Source organism: Bufo gargarizans, unplaced genomic scaffold (genome assembly GCF_014858855.1).
Source record: "Bufo gargarizans isolate SCDJY-AF-19 unplaced genomic scaffold, ASM1485885v1 original_scaffold_2153_pilon, whole genome shotgun sequence".
Classification (NCBI taxonomy): Eukaryota; Metazoa; Chordata; class Amphibia; order Anura; family Bufonidae; genus Bufo; species Bufo gargarizans.
In genome coordinates, this window is record NW_025334665.1 from 1 (window position 1) to 15,486 (window position 15,486).

Genomic DNA, 15,486 nt, shown 5'->3' on the forward strand with positions numbered 1-15,486 from the left:
AAAGGACAGACATCTTACCCTCCACAACCTCGCCTACTGATCAGGGTGTTGTGGATGAAAGAGATAAAGACCCTAATCGTCAGTGTCCTATTCACAAGAAGCCTCACCCTCTTAAGAATTGTAATGGGCTTAGGGCAAAAACTTTGCAAGAGCGCAGGGAGATTCTCCGGAAACTTGGCATATGCTACAAGTGCTGTGTTTCTTATAGTCATTTTGCTAAAGACTGTAAAGTTGTCATCAAGTGTACAGAATGCGGTAGTGACAGACATGTTACAGTCATGCATCCTACTCCACTTCCAGACAACCCACAACAGCTTCCTACCTCCACTCCTGTCTCAAATCATGGCGGGGAGCAATAAGGTCATGCAAAAAATGAAATATATACAGTAGGGGCAAAAAATGAAATATATACGCTGGGGGCAAAAAATGTAATATATACATGAGTCTTCAAACAGCGTTCTACTACGAGGAGGAGGATGAACCGGACTGGAGGCATGCAGTCCGGAAAGGCTTCTGGCACGAGGCCCTGGAATATGTACAGCGTCGGCGGGGCGAGTGTCTCCCAACGAGGAGCAGCAGTTGCGGATGCAAGTGGCCCTGCGAATGCCCCTTCTGGGAGAGCAGCCCCTGGATGAGTGGGTGACAGAACTGGAGAGCCTGGTATGGAAGGAGCTTTGGCTAGACAACGCTTACCAGGCACTCTGGTGGTATGTGATTCGGCACTCCCCCTGGATGGCTGAGCACGACAGACCCGAGGGTGAGGGTCATGATGGCCCTGGCCTGTTGTTTGAGGCCTTCGCAGAACCGGAGTTCGGAGATGCTGGAGAGTCCCGGTTCTGGGATATCTATGACTACAGGGAGGCTATGCATGATTTGGCTACAGCAAGAGAGGTGAGACAAGACCTGACATCTCTAGTGACAAAGAAGTGGGAGCTGGAGCAGGATTACCAATACCTCTTCAGCTCAATTTGGTCCCAATATACACTGCCAGAGAGCTGGGTGGCAGTCCCAGATCTACAACCCTACAGCTGGGAAGACCCGACTGAAGTATCCCCTGCTTCAGTACCAGCTACAGAGGTAGGGGACCTCATAGACTGGTCCTGGTGGCAAACTCATATGGCAGGTGGAGATAGGTCCGAGATCTCTCCACCGGCCCTACAGGGATGCTGGGCAGTCGGCCCAGATCCCCAACAGCAGCCAGAGTTTCAGGGAGTAGGGACAGTTGGTCCTGCTCCCCAGCGGTAGTGTACTTTGAAGGGAGAGGAGACAACTGGTCTCTCTCCCCAACCACAGGGGGACAACAACCTTAACTCCAATGGTGCAGATGGAACCGCAGTCTCTGCACCAGGCCGACCGGGATGCTGGACGGCCGGTACTGATTCCCCACCAACCCCGCAGGAATGCCAGGAGGAGGTAAGCGATCCCTCCTCTCCACAGCTGATCCGCAACAAGGTCCTGGGGGTAGCATTCCCTGACCCCATCCCAGCAGAAGAGCTGGCATCTGGGCAGAGCGCCGCTGGCCTCTGCCCTAACTTTCCCTTTGTCACCGGGCAGGACTATACCCCGGTTGCTCCAGCGGAAGAGCTGGCAATGGGGCAGAGCACCCCTTGTCCCAGGCTTGTCTATCTGCAGGTCCCCCCAGCTGAAGCGCTGGCACCAGGGCAGAGTACCACCGGTCTCTGCTCACTCAGCGACCCACAAAGCCAAGAGACCAGTGCCCATCACAGCCATGGTGAAGCCATGGGACCGAAACAAGCTACAAAATTGCTCGGGTGCAGTAACCAAGTGTTGGGGGGGACTGCACTGCGGATTGCATATTATTGTGGGAGGGGCTGCCTTGTTGATTGTAATTTACTGTGGGTGGGTGACTCGACTAACTCTGACCGACAGAAGGTCAGCTACCTGGTTAGTCTCCCCCCGAATGAGAAGATATGTGGCGAAAGCCACTTCGCCACGGTGTTTTGGAGGGGGCTGTTTGCCCGCCTCCTGCCCCTGGATTACGGGCCCTCTCATCAGCCAGGCCACCTTTGTTCACAAAGGACTTGCACTAACATGAACCCCTGGTCTAATTCGTGCCATTTTGGGATGTCTATGTGTATTGTAAAGGGTGGGACATTGTATACTTTGAGTAGTGAGGTCTGTTCCATTGTCTCTCTGTGTGTATTGGTGATGTCCCTTTGTCCTGAGAAATAATTGAATTACGTCTCGGTTTTCTCCAGGACAGAAGACTATTGTGTATTCTCCTGCCTGGGATGATTGCATCAACCCAGTGTGAGGTAATTGTATCACAGGCAGAGGGGAGGATTTTGTGTGGGAGTGTCTGAGTGTATTGTACGTGGTTATTGGCTGTTTTTACAAAACCCTGTGGGTAGTAACCTTGTTGGAAGATGTGTATAAATCAATGCTTGTGTGTTCAAATAAAGAGTTCCTGCTTTACACCTTCATGAAGTTTTGGCTCATGTTTGGGGAATGGGATAATTACACTCTTGGGGATTGCTATATCACAATACTCCCCTGAGTATAAGCTCTTGTAAGAGCTTGTTCATGGTTCCTGCTCTCTGGATTTAGGAGAGGTTCACCCACTGTAAGCTGAAGCCGGTCTCAGTCAGAAGGGAAGAGCGAGCATCGGACGTCACTGGGCTAGGCGCATGACCAGTGACGAGGATGAAGCTCTTGGCCTCAGTCTCCTGCAGATCGCACTGGCACAGCCCTCAGTGGGTACTGCGCCTGTGCGAGAGTTCGTTTGGCCGTGAGGGAGGGGGAGGAGAGGGATGAGAGGCTGTGGGAGGCTGAGGGCGGTTAGACAGTCGCAAGGAAGGCGGGCTGGGCACTGTAAGAGGGGCGTTACTAGGCTCACTAAGGGGAACAAAACGCCCCTCTGGGCACCTTCAGGGCTAATTTGCATAACCGATTTTCACATAAACTACTGGACGGATTACAAGATAGAAGAGCACAGCCTATTCAAGGTAAGCTGTGTTGCATGACTGCTTTAAAATCGGATTTTGGGTTAGGGGAGGTGACAGAATCCCTTTAAGGGGTTACATTAATATGATATTGGGAGGGGGCACTTTCAGGGCATTCTGCTGTGTAAGAGGCTACTAAGAGGGTATTCTACTGTGTAGGGGCACTAAGGGCATATCTACTGTATGAGGGCACTAAGGGGTAATAACTACTGTGTGGGCACTAAGTAAATATAATTACTGTGTTGGAACAATATGTGGGCATAACTACTGTGTGGGGGCTATTGGAGGCACCTCTAGTGTCTTGGGGCACCAAGGGGGCTTAACTACTGGGTGGGGGCTATCGGAGGCACATCTAGTGTCTTGGGAAACCAAGGGGGCATAACTACAGTGTGTTAGGACTAAGCAGGCATAACTGCTATGTCGGGTCACTAAGGAGCACTGTGTGGAGTGACTAAGGGGGCACAACTACTGTGTTGGGGCAATAAGGGGACATAACTACTGTGTAGAGGCACTAAGGAGGCATAACTACTGTGTGCGAGCACCTAGGGGGCATAACTACTGTGTAGAGGTACTAAAGGAAATAACTACTGTGTGGGGGCACTAAGGAGGTATCAGTACCTTGTGGGTGCACTAAGGGGCATAACTACTGTGTGTGGGCACTATGGAGCAAGTGATCAGCAGATTGCATGTTCAAGTCCCCTACAGGGATGGGAAATTACTGTTTAAAAAATAAAAATAAAAAAATAAATAAGAAAAAAAATAGTAAAGTTTTACACATAGAAAGTAATAAACAATAAAAAAACATAATAGTTAAAAGTTAGAAGTATTATAGTTTAAATATATATTTCCTGCACAATGTTCACCGAAATGGAAAAAATCACACAAGATGGGTCTGCAGCATATTTTCCGTATGCGCCAGAAATTAGCAAAAGTAAAACTTACACCAAATGGTGCGGACTTTGTTGCTGAATTATTGTGTCTGCCATTGTTTTTCCATATGCATTGCAAATATTGAAATTCATGTTGCCAATCTCCAGCATTAAATTGACATGTTGCGTATTTAAAATCCACAACACAGGTTAAATTATGAATGAAACTTTTTTGCAATGTGAGGATGATATTTTTTTAAATCCCATCTACTTTACTATTTCTGCAATTAATTTTGCAACACATTCATCATTTGCGTTATTACTCTTACAAGGTCACAACGTTTTTACCAAACTTTTGATATGTCATAGAGACATATACAAAAGTTTAGATTATGTTGGGTTTGAGCACCGAGACCTCATCCCATTCCTAGAACATCTCTTCTCTCCCCTCATTCTAGGGTTCGGTGGGTGGCACAGCATTCAGACCTCCACTGATGTAAATTTTTTATAACATCAAAAAATCTATACCCTACGGTCAGTTTATGTGGCTGAAACAAATAAACAACACTGAGGAGGGATACAACAGACAGTCAGAAGAACTAAGAGGTAGATTCCTAGACAGGGGATATAAAGAAAGAGATGTAGATACAGCCAGAAAAAAAGCAGGCTCCCATACCTGTGCAGGCTCCGTGAATGCACATCACCCCAACGTTCCGGTTAGTATACTCAGCGGATCGCACTAGGGTAGCCCTTACTAGGGTCACCAAGCTCCCTGAGTCCAGCAGTGCCTCAGCTTGAGTGTCTCCCATTTCCACCTGGCTCAAGAGGTCTAGAGCCTCTGGGGTACCTGTGGCAGTAACCACAATTACTGACAGTAACCACAATTAGTGTCCATGGGCTCAACCTGATAGGGAGACTCAGCCCTTATATGGCCAGGTTCCTGGTACCGCCAGCAGATTAACTGGGTCCGGCCCATAGTAGGAACCTCCCAGGTGGGTTTCACCGGCTCATACCGTTGGGCCTGGTGTGTGGAGTTCTGGGGTTTACCTTCCCCCCTCCCAAAAGAACACCCCTTAAGATTCTTAGTGGCCTCATAGCGTTCCACCAGGTCCACCATTTACAGGGCATTTCCAGGAGACACCTGGCTGATCCAGAGCTGGAGAGGGGGTGGCAGCGCCCTCCAGAATATGTCAGCCAATAGTCTATACAGCATAGCATAGGTGGAGTAAGTCATAATACTGGGGTCTTGCGGGTTCAGCCGGCTTAAACCCCCACTGATGTACCCGCTGGGCCCGGACCAACATATTTACCCCTAGTCTTGCCAAAATGTCACCCTTTACCTTCGACTAGTCGGCCGCTTGATCGTCCGGCAAGTCGAAATATACACGCTGGGACTCTGATGCCAGGAAAGGAGCTATGACCCCAGCCCACTGATCTTAGGGCAGCTTTTTCCTGGTGGCCACTTTCTCATACATCACCAGGTAGTTTTCGATGTCTTCTGCGGGTGTCATCTTAGGGATCGCTGCACGGACTGCTTTCCGGGCATCGTGAATGCTTGGGGTTGCTCCTGCTGTCTGCAACGACATCACGTGTTGTAGATGCAACTGGTTGGTCTATTGCTGCTGCTTATTAGCCTCTCGTTGGTGCAGGTTGGTCTCTCGCTGCTTTAGATTAGCTTACACGAGGGCCTTCACAACAGCCTCCATTTTGTTGTGAGGTATGGATTGTAATACCACTGGTTTGATGTACGACATACAACCGTGATCAAAAATGGAAACCGAAAAAATATATCGGCGTTGACGCCAGCCTCACTGCCCTTCCCTGCATTCACCAAATGTGGGGTTTCACTCTGGTAGTTAGGATTAGTGGGTGCAGCAAAGTACAATTCTTGGTTCAAAACATCAGTGTTTATTCACACTTTGAAAGCAAAACTAAAACGCAAGTTGCTTGGTGATCATTCACACACATGAAAAGTTCATATATAAAACAGTCACCTTTCTCCTGGGTGTTACTTCACACCCTGTTGGAAGTTCTGCCTTGTCAAATCCACGGCCAGGCGTTAGGCGGCCTGTTCGCCCTTACAGGGGTCTGAGCCCTCCAGCCCGGCTCAAGCCGTGGATCGCAACACAGCACCCAGATCAGAGCACACAGACCTCCTGAGCTCCACTGTCAGATGGAGGTAATCCTCCCCACCTGGCAGTGCTGGCTGGATTTTATGCCTGGCAAAACCCAGCCTGGAACATGGGGAGTAGTCCCCCTCTCAGCACTTTGACTACTCCCAGTAAGAGCCATCCCAGATCAGCTGTTATAGCCATACTAAGTATCAAGGTGTCAAACAGCAACTGCTGCTGACACATAAAAAACGTCTCTTACTCGACCGAGGCCAGGAACCTCGGTGACACGTATCTGTCGTCCACGATGATTCCTTGTGCCTTCTTACACTATACTTGGATTTACACTGCCCGATTGTTGGACAGATTGTTGGGTATGAACATTCATATCAACGCTCCTTCTCCTCTAATCTCCTATAATCTGTCTGTGTAAAGATGATGTAAAAGACCCGATGAACGAGTAAAACGCTTGTTCCTCAGGTTAAACAGTCTTTCATGCGGACACCTAAATCATTTGTTTGGGCAGCAGATCGTGAGGTATAAATAGCTATCTGTCCTCCAGAAACAATAAATCTGTATGGGGATGAACGATAGCAGCAGCCATTTCTTCACCTCCACTGAGAAGTAGACATTTTTTGTGAATAATCACTTGCTCCGTTGGGCTGTGTAAATCGAGTACTTCCCTTTCATACCTCCACAACCATCTTGGATTCAACAGGACAGTTCTGGATTTCGGTGGCTGTCCCGCGGTCTCAGAATGGCTGAGCAGGGGCGTAATGATCACCATGATCCATGCGACTGGGACCAGCGGGGGTGGGGGTTTGCTGCATTCACATATAACGGAGCCCGGCACTACTAGTAGTATTTATATATGACTCGGGTGGGCAGAACCTCACTAACAACGGTCAGGCTCCTCCCACCCGCTTGATAGATCCTGAACAGACCACATGTTAGACAGCCCGGCATGAAGTACAATGACAGTGCCGGGCCCCGTTACATGGGGCCAGCCAGGGGCATTGCTAGGGTCTCAAAAGATCTGGGGCCCAAGCCCCAATGCATATGGCCCCAGTCAACTCCTCCTGCGCGCACTAGCACTAAAGACATTTTACTTGCTTTACTTGCTGCATAGACACTATCAAACATACAGGAGTATACAGCAGTACATACCTCTCACATCCAGAGCCTCCCAAGTGGCGTCTGTACTGATCTTCTCTGTCATTATCTTCTACATTAGGTCAGAACAACTTCTCTCAGTCAGCCCTCGTCTCTGCAGGGTATGACACACAGACATCTTAGCTTCCTCACATTTCTATTATCATCCCCCAACAACCTGGAGCCCAACAGTGTTATCCTGCTGCTCACTGTTGCCACCAATACCCCCAAATACTACCCTGAAAAACAATTACTGCCGTACAAATAGTTCCCCCATAGTAATAGTGCTCCTCGAAGTTCCACCAATAGTAATTCCCTTCTAGAATGCACTCATTAGAAATACTGCCCCAGGCTCGGACTGGCCCACAGGGGTACAGGTTAATCCCCGATGGGCCCCTGAGCAAGGTGAGCCCCTAGTCTACCACCCCCTGCACAAGTGGCCCCTAGTCTCCCACCCCCTGCATAAGTGGCCCCTAGTCTCCCACCCCCTGCACAAGTGGCACAGAACACAGTAGACTTACTGCTCTACATACATATATTCAATGTTCAGCACCTCAACCAGCCTATGTTCATAGACAAAACTTGATAGATTATTAAAGAAACTCCCCAGTTTATTATATAGCCACGATCAGATAGCTGAGATGACTTCAAGGTATAGAGGAAAGCTAGCCAGTGTCCTCTTCGCCCCAGGACCTACCTTCTCAAAGTTGCTGCAGGGACCCTCATAATCAATCATCTGGTAGCATCTTGCTGCTGTATGAGCAGGTAATATTTGAATGTAGCTGTACGGTGGGCCTCCCTAGGCACCCCAGTCCGACACTGTACTGCCCCCTACAGTGTTCCCAATCGTGATAATGCTCCCCAAGAGTGCCCCCATTAGTAGAAGAGCTATCCAGTATTAATAATGCCCTCACACAGCTCCCAGTAGATATAAGGCCCCCCTATTGTTCCCCAAGTGGTAATAAAGCTCCCTCCAGCCCGATGTATAAACACTCCTATAGTGCCCCCTGTAGCAATCAGGACCCCAATAATGTCCTCTGTATTTATAATGCCCCCCTGCAGTGACCCCTATAGTTATAATCCTCCTTGTAGTGCCCTCAGAAATTATAATGCACCAGATATTCCAAATACAGACCCAATAACATAATTTCCCCCCCCCCTCCACCATACAGAACCATGTAAATAACATCACACCATCTCTCCTCCAACATACAGTCCCATGTAAATAACATCAATCCCTGTCTTCAGCCTCTCCAACATACAGTCCCATGTACAAAACACCACTCCCTCCCTTCAGCCTCATCCAACACACAGTCCCATGTAAAAAACATCACTCCCTCCCCAACCGCCTCCATCATACAGTTCCATGTAAGGCTACATGCACACGAATGTGAAAAAAAATGTCACAACCAGACATCTGAGAAGCTCTGACAGATGCCATTCAGAACCTCCTCCTTGAGTTTTCTTTGTTTTGGTTTTCAGTTCCTCATCTCGTTAGCCTCTCTCAGCTGTCTTGTAGTTGGACTGATTGCATCCCTTTAAATTCCTCCCCATAATGCATTAGTGTGCGGTTTATACAGCTTCCTGGAGTGTGTGTGCATGCTGATCCTATGTCCCAGTCTTCTACAAGATAAGTGTTGTACATTCATTTGTGATTTTCTGTTTGCTGGATCCCAGGTGACCCTGACTCCCTCCGTGTCTAGTGTAGGGAGCCGGTGGCCGTGTCCCCTCACTATTGTAGGGTGTTCAGGTGTTATATAGTCGAGGTACGAGGATATGCGATCATCCACCATTGGGGTGTTCGCATAGGCTGAGCAGTCAGGGACAGTGCCAGGTCTTATGCAGGGGTCTCCCTTTTGTTCCTTAGTTTCGGATCCAGTGAGTCATATATTGATTTTGCATTGTCTTGTTTCCTGTACACCTTCCGTGACATTATAAACCGCCAAAACCGTCTCAAGCATGGATCCGGTTTCACTTTTGACTGAGCGCTTCCAGGGTCTTTCATTGGAGATAGCTGATATCCGTAAGACTCTTTCTCAGTTTCTAGTGACTGGTTCAGCTTGCGTTCATGGAGTTTGTTCTGAGCCTAAGATCTCGCTCCCGGATACGTTCTCTGGGGGTAGTGAGAATTTTGTGCGTTTCAGAGAGGCTAGCAAACTCCATTTCCGCCTTCTTCCCCATTCCTCTGGTGATGAGGAACGGAGGGTGGGGATCATTATATCACTTCTCAGGGGTAACGCTCAGTCGTGGGCCTTTTCGCTGCCAGGTGGGGGCACGGCCGATCAGTTCAGTGGATGAATTCTTTCTAGCCCTGGGTCAGATATATGATGATCCGGATCGTGTTGCTTTGGCTGAGTCTAGACTACGTCTGTTATGCCAGGGTAAACAATCCGCAGAGATATACTGCTCAGAATTTCGGAGATGGGCAGTTGATACTGGTTGGAATGATGCTGCACTCCGAAGTCAATTTTGCCATGGTCTGCCAGGGATTGAAAGATGCATTTGCCTTTCATGAGAGGCCTATCTTCTTGGACACTGCTATGTCTCAGGCCGTTCGTATTGACAGGCGTCTTAGAGAGAGAGGAGAGATCTCTCCTTCCTGTCATACTCAGTCCCAGGACGGTGCAGAGGTCTCATTCTGTGCGCAGGGGTCTCAGTTGCTGTCAGCCCCTTCTGAGCAGGAGCCCATGCAGCTGGGGTTGATTGCCTCTGACAATAGAAGATTCAGCCTGCATGGGAAGGTTTGCTTTTGTTGTGGAGGTATAAATCATTTGGCAAATGTTTGTCCCTCTAGGAGATTCAGGCAGTTTTCTGGGAGTAATAAAGAAACAAAAAGGAAAAAAATCTTTAAAAAATGTTCCATCTGTTACTATTGGCAGGCTTGAGGCGGAAATTGAAGGTTTTCCGTTTGCTTGTAGTTCCTGTTTTGTCCTGCCAGGGTGGCGCTAGAGAGCAAGAACATTTTTTTGTGAGATTTTTGTAGATAGTGGAGCAGCTGTCAATCTCATTGATAATCATTTTGCGATAACTCATGGTTTCCAGGTATGCACTTTGGGAAAGGATATTCCTGTTTTTGCTATTGATTCCGCTCCACTTTCTCAGAAATCATTAAAGGGCATAGTTCACAATATTCGTTTATTTGTGAGTGATGCTCATGTTGAGGATGTGTCATGTTTCGTCCTTAGCGGATTACCTACTCCTCTTGTGTTGGGGCTACCCTGGCTCACTAAACATAACCCCACCATTGATTGGCAAGCGAGGCAAATAAATGGTTGGAGTGACTTTTGCAGAGAGAATTGCCTCACGACATCTGTTTCTGAGGTTTCTACTAAGACTGTACCACCTTTTCTCTCTGAATTTTCAGATGTCTTCTCTGAGAGTGGAGTTCAGGATTTGCCCCCGCACAGGGAGTACGATTGCCCTATAAATCTCATCCCAGGCACCAAGCTGCCTAAATCTCGTTTATACAATCTTTCCCAACCTGAAAGGGTCGCTATGCGTGCTTATATCTCTGAGAGTCTGAGAAAAGGACACATACGACCCTCGAAGTCACATGTTGCCGCTGGTTTTTTCTTTGTTAAGAAAAAAGATGGTTCTTTAAGACCTTGTCTGGATTTCAGGGAGCTGAACTGTATCACTATTCATGACCCTTATCCGCTTCCTCTGATCCCAGACCTGTTTAACCAGATTGCTGGGGCTAAAGTTTTTTCCAAATTAGATCTAAGAGGGGCATACAACCTGGTCAGGGTCAGAGAAGGAGACGAATGGAAGACGGCCTTCAATACCCCTGAGGGCCATTTTGAGAATTTGGTTATGCCTTTTGGTTTGATGAATTCCCCAGCCGTTTTTCAGCATTTCGTGAACAGCATTTTTTATCATTTAATGGGAAAATTTGTATTAGTGTATTTGGATGACATTTTGATTTTTTCTCCTGATATCAAAACTCATAAGGAACACTTACGTCAGGTCTTGCTCATCCTGCGGGAGAATAAATTATACGCGAAACTGGAAAAATGTGTGTTTGCGGTTCCAGAAATTCAATTCCTGGGGTTTCTTCCCTCCGCTTCTGGTTTTCGCATGGACCCCGAGAAGGTCCGCGCTGTGCTTGAGTGGGAGCTTCCTGAGAATCAAAAGGCGCTGATGCGTTTTTGGGGCTTTGCCAATTAATACAGGAAGTTTATTTTGAATTATTCCTCTATTGTTAAACCACTCACTGATATGACCAGAAAGGGGGTAGATTTTTCTTCCTGGTCGGTAGAGGCGGGTAAGGCCTTTTCTAATATGAAGGAGAGTTTTGCTTCCGCTCCCATCTTGGTACAACCTGATATTTCTCTACCCTTCATAGTTGAGGTTGATGCTTCTGAGGTGGGTGTGGGTGCGATCTTGTCTCAGGGTTCCTCTCCTGCCAAATGGCGACTGTGTGCCTTTTTCTCGAAGAAACTCTCCTCCGCAGAGAGAAATTACGATGTGGGATATAGGGAATTGTTGGCCATCAAGTTGGCTTTTGAGGAATGGCGCCATTGATTGGCAAGCGAGGCAAATAAATGGTTGGAGTGACTTTTGCAGAGAGAATTGCCTCACGACATCTGTTTCTGAGGTTTCTACTAAGACTGTACCACCTTTTCTCTCTGAATTTTCAGATGTCTTCTCTGAGAGTGGAGTTCAGGATTTGCCCCCGCACAGGGAGTACGATTGCCCTATAAATCTCATCCCAGGCACCAAGCTGCCTAAATCTCGTTTATACAATCTTTCCCAACCTGAAAGGGTCGCTATGCGTGCTTATATCTCTGAGAGTCTGAGAAAAGGACACATACGACCCTCGAAGTCACCTGTTGCCGCTGGTTTTTTCTTTGTTAAGAAAAAAGATGGTTCTTTAAGACCTTGTCTGGATTTCAGGGAGCTGAACTGTATCACTATTCATGACCCTTATCCGCTTCCTCTGATCCCAGACCTGTTTAACCAGATTGCTGGGGCTAAAGTTTTTTCCAAATTAGATCTAAGAGGGGCATACAACCTGGTCAGGGTCAGAGAAGGAGACGAATGGAAGACGGCCTTCAATACCCCTGAGGGCCATTTTGAGAATTTGGTTATGCCTTTTGGTTTGATGAATTCCCCAGCCGTTTTTCAGCATTTCGTGAACAGCATTTTTTATCATTTAATGGGAAAATTTGTATTAGTGTATTTGGATGACATTTTGATTTTTTCTCCTGATATCAAAACTCATAAGGAACACTTACGTCAGGTCTTGCTCATCCTGCGGGAGAATAAATTATACGCGAAACTGGAAAAATGTGTGTTTGCGGTTCCAGAAATTCAATTCCTGGGGTTTCTTCCCTCCGCTTCTGGTTTTCGCATGGACCCCGAGAAGGTCCGCGCTGTGCTTGAGTGGGAGCTTCCTGAGAATCAAAAGGCGCTGATGCGTTTTTGGGGCTTTGCCAATTAATACAGGAAGTTTATTTTGAATTATTCCTCTATTGTTAAACCACTCACTGATATGACCAGAAAGGGGGTAGATTTTTCTTCCTGGTCGGTAGAGGCGGGTAAGGCCTTTTCTAATATGAAGGACAGTTTTGCTTCCGCTCCCATCTTGGTACAACCTGATATTTCTCTACCCTTCATAGTTGAGGTTGATGCTTCTGAGGTGGGTGTGGGTGCGATCTTGTCTCAGGGTTCCTCTCCTGCCAAATGGCGACTGTGTGCCTTTTTCTCGAAGAAACTCTCCTCCGCAGAGAGAAATTACGATGTGGGAGATAGGGAATTGTTGGCCATCAAGTTGGCTTTTGAGGAATGGCGCCATTGGCTAGAGGGAGCCAGACACCCTATTACCGTATTTACTGACCATAAAAATCTGGCCTACTTGGAGTCAGCCAAGCGTCTGAACCCGAGACAGGCCAGATGGTCTTTGTTCTTTTCAAGGTTTAATTTTGTTGTCACGTTCCGTCCTGGGGTTAAGAATGTGAAGGCAGATGCCCTGTAACGTTGTTTTCCTGGAGGTGGGAATTTTGAAGACCCGGGTCCCATTTTGGCTGAAGGTGTGGTGGTCTCTGCTCTTTTTCCTGAATTGGAGGCAGAGGTGCAGACAGCCCAGTCAGAGGCTCCTGATCTTTGTCCTCCTGGGAGGTTGTTTGTGCCTCTCGCTTTAAGACACAAGATTTTTAAGGAACACCAAGATACGGTCCTTGCTGGGCACCCGGGGGCAAGAGCCACAGTGGATCTCATCGCTCAGAGATTCTGGTGGCATGCGCTTCGTAAGTCGGTTGAGGGTTTTGTGGCAGCCTGCGAGACTTGCGCTCGTGCCAAAGTCCCTCATTCACGGCCATCAGGTCCTCTCCTTCCCTTACCCATTCCTTCCCGTCCTTGGACACATCTGTCCATGGACTTCATAATGGACCTGCCTCGTTCCTCGGGGAAGACTGTGATTCTGGTGGTGGTGGACCGTTTTAGCAAAATGGTGCATTTCATCCCTTTTCCTGGTTTGCCCAATGCTAAGACGCTGGCTCAGGCATTTATTGATCACATTGTCAAATTGCATGGTATTCCTTCAGACATAGTCTCTGATAGGGGCACGCAGTTTGTTTCCAGATTCTGGAAGGCTTTCTGTTCTCGCTTGGGGGTTCGGTTGTCATTCTCTTCTGCTTTCCACCCGCAGTCGAATGGCCAGACAGAGCGCGTCAATCAGAATCTGGAGACATATCTGCGCTGTTTTGTGGCGGAGAATCAGGAGGATTGGTGTTCTTTTTTGTCCCTTGCTGAGTTTGCTTTAAATAACCGTCGTCGGGAGTCCTCTGATAAGTCACCATTTTTTGGTGCATATGGGTTTCATCCGCAGTTTGGGACTTTCTCGGGAGAGCGGTCTTCTGGTTTACCTGATGAGGACAGATTCTCCTCGTCTTTGTCATCTATTTGGCAAAAGATTCAGGATAATCTAAAGAGCATGAGTGAGAGATATAAGCATGTAAGAGATAAGAGACGTGTGCTTGGTCCGGACCTGAATGTTGGTGATCTGGTGTGGTTGTCTACCAAGAATATCAAATTGAAGGTTCCCTCCTGGAAGTTGGGTCCTAAGTTTATTGGGCCTTACAAAATCCTGTCTGTCATCAATCCTGTTGCCTACCGTCTTGATCTTCCTCAGACTTGGAAGATCCATAATGTTTTTCATAAGTCCTTATTAAAACCTTATGTTCAACCCATTGTACCCTTGCCTTTGCCTCCTCCTCCGATTATGGTTGATGGGAATCTTGAATTTCAGGTCTCTAGGATTGTGGATTCTCGTGTTGTCCGCGGTTCTCTCCAGTACCTCGTTCATTGGGAGGGTTATGGTCCTGAGGAGAGGATGTGGGTCCCAGTGACGGACATTAAGGCCACTTGTCTCATCAGGGCTTTCCATAGGTCCCATCCTGAGAAGGTGGGCTCTGAGTGTCCGGAGTCCACTCGTAGAGGGAGGGGTACTGTCACAACCAGACATCTGAGAAGCTCTGACAATGTTCAGCACCTCAACCAGCCTATGTTCATAGACAAAACTTGATAGATTATTAAAGAAACTCCCCAGTTTATTATATAGCCACGATCAGATAGCTGAGATGACTTCAAGGTATAGAGGAAAGCTAGCCAGTGTCCTCTTCGCCCCAGGACCTACCTTCTCAAAGTTGCTGCAGGGACCCTCATAATCAATCATCTGGTAGCATCTTGCTGCTGTATGAGCAGGTAATATTTGAATGTAGCTGTACGGTGGGCCTCCCTAGGCACCCCAGTCCGACACTGTACTGCCCCCTACAGTGTTCCCAATCGTGATAATGCTCCCCAAGAGTGCCCCCATTAGTAGAAGAGCTATCCAGTATTAATAATGCCCTCACACAGCTCCCAGTAGATATAAGGCCCCCCTATTGTTCCCCAAGTGGTAATAAAGCTCCCTCCAGCCCGATGTATAAACACTCCTATAGTGCCCCCTGTAGCAATCAGGACCCCAATAATGTCCTCTGTATTTATAATGCCCCCCTGCAGTGACCCCTATAGTTATAATCCTCCTTGTAGTGCCCTCAGAAATTATAATGCACCAGATATTCCAAATACAGACCCAATAACATAATTTCCCCCCCCCCTCCACCATACAGAACCATGTAAATAACATCACACCATCTCTCCTCCAACATACAGTCCCATGTAAATAACATCAATCCCCTGTCTTCAGCCTCTCCAACATACAGTCCCATGTACAAAACACCACTCCCTCCCTTCAGCCTCATCCAACACACAGTCCCATGTAAAAAACATCACTCCCTCCCCAACCGCCTCCATCATACAGTTCCATGTAAGGCTACATGCACACGAATGTGAAAAAAAATGTCACAACCAGACATCTGAGAAGCTCTGACAGATGCCATTCAGAACCTC